The 1,834-nt window shown below is 45.1% G+C and overlaps 1 pseudogene; it reads left to right on the top strand.

Annotated features, from left to right (window-relative positions):
- Positions 1-325: 325 nt before the first annotated feature.
- Positions 326-1,625, top strand: LOC122690442 (annotated as a pseudogene).
- The last annotated feature ends 209 nt before the right edge of the window (positions 1,626-1,834 follow it).

Below are 1,834 nucleotides of genomic sequence, written 5' to 3'. Positions count from 1 at the left end.
CTAACCATTTGAGTAGAGCACAAAACAAGACAGACACAAATCACTGCCCTCATTGCGCTTACATCCTAGTGGAGTGAGAGGGAAGCCATAAACAAAATAAATCATTAAGATTAAAAGATAGCTTTCTCACAACAATTTTGCCACCAGGACACAGGTGTCGTGAAAACCACCGCTAAACCGAAGCAAAAATGGGAAAGGAGAAGACCCACATCAACATTGTTGTCATCGGGCACGTGGAAACTCTACCACTACTGGCCATTTGATCTACAAATGTGGTGGGATCGACAAGAGAACCATTGAAAAGTTTGAGAAGGAGGCTGCCGAGATGGGAAAGGGCTCCTTCAAGTATGCCTGGGTCTTGGACAAACTGAAAGCTGAACATGAGTGTGGTATCACCATTGATATCTCCTTGTGGGAATTCAAGACCAGAAAGGGCTATGTGACCATCACTGATGCCCCAGGACACAGAGACTTCATCAAAAACATGATTACAGGCATGTCCCAGGCTGACTGTGCTGTTCTGATGATTGCTGCTGCTGGTGGTGAATTTGAAGCAGGTGTCTCCAAGAATGGGCAGATCCACAAGCATGCCCTTCTGGCTTACACTCTGGATGTGAAACAACTAATTGTTGGAGCTAACAAAAGAGATTCCACTGAGCCACCCTACAGCCGGAAGAGAAATGAGGAAATTGTTGAGGAAGTCAGCACCTACATTAAGAAAAGTGGCTACAACTCTGACACAGTAGCACTTGTGCCACTTTCTGACTGGAATGGTGACAAGATGCTAGAGCCAAGTGCTAACATGCCTTGATTCAAGGGATGGAAAGTCACCAGTAAAGATGGCAATGCCAGGGGAACCACACTGCTTGAAGCTCTGGATTGCATCCTGCCACCAACTCACCTGACAAACTCTTGTGTTTGATTCCCCCAGGACATCTACAAAATTGGTGGCACTGATACTGTCACTGTGGATCAAATGGAGATTGGTGTTCTCAAACCTGGCTTGGTGGTCAGGTCACCTTTGCTCCAGTCAGCGTAACAACTGAAGTCTATTGAAATGCACCATGAAGCACCGAGTAAAGGCCTTCCTGGGGACAATGTGGGCTTCAGTGTCAAGAATGTGTCTGTCAAAGATGTTCGTCATGGCAATGTGGCTGGTGACAGCAAAAATGACCCACTGATGGAAGAAATTGGCTTCACATTTCAAGTGGTTATCTTGAACCATCCATCGCAAATCAGTGCTGGATATGCACCTGTGCTGGACTGTCAAACAGCTCACATTGCTTGCAATTTTGCTGAGCTGAACGAGAAGACTGATCGTCATTCTGAAGATGACCCCAAATTCTTGATGCCGCCAATCATTGACATGGGTCCTGGCAAGCCCACCTGTTGAGAGCTGCTCTGACTATCCTCCTCTGGGCCATGATGCTGTTCGTGACATGAGACAGGTGATTGCTGTGGATGTCATCAAAGCAGTGAACAAGAGGGCAGCTGGAGCTTACAAGGTCACCAAGTCTGCCAGATAAGCTCAGAAGATTAGATCAATATTATCACTAACACCTGCCAGCCCAGTCTTAGTGGTGGAAGAATGGTCTCAGAACTGTTTGCCTCAATTGGCCATGTAAGGTTAATGTAAAAGACTGGTTGATTATAACAATACATCACAAAACCTTCAGAAGGAGAGGTGAAGGTTTTGTGGACCATGCGTTTTGTGTGTGGCAGTTTTAAGTAATTAGTTTTTAAAATCAGAACTTTTCAATAGAAACAATTTGACCAAAAATCTGTCACAGGCTTTGAGACCCACTAAAAACAATGGTTGAAAAACTTGAGTCTC

Source organism: Cervus elaphus, chromosome X (assembly GCF_910594005.1).
Source record: "Cervus elaphus chromosome X, mCerEla1.1, whole genome shotgun sequence".
In the NCBI taxonomy this organism is placed as follows: Eukaryota; Metazoa; Chordata; class Mammalia; order Artiodactyla; family Cervidae; genus Cervus; species Cervus elaphus.
This window is presented reverse-complemented; position numbering and strand designations above follow the sequence as displayed.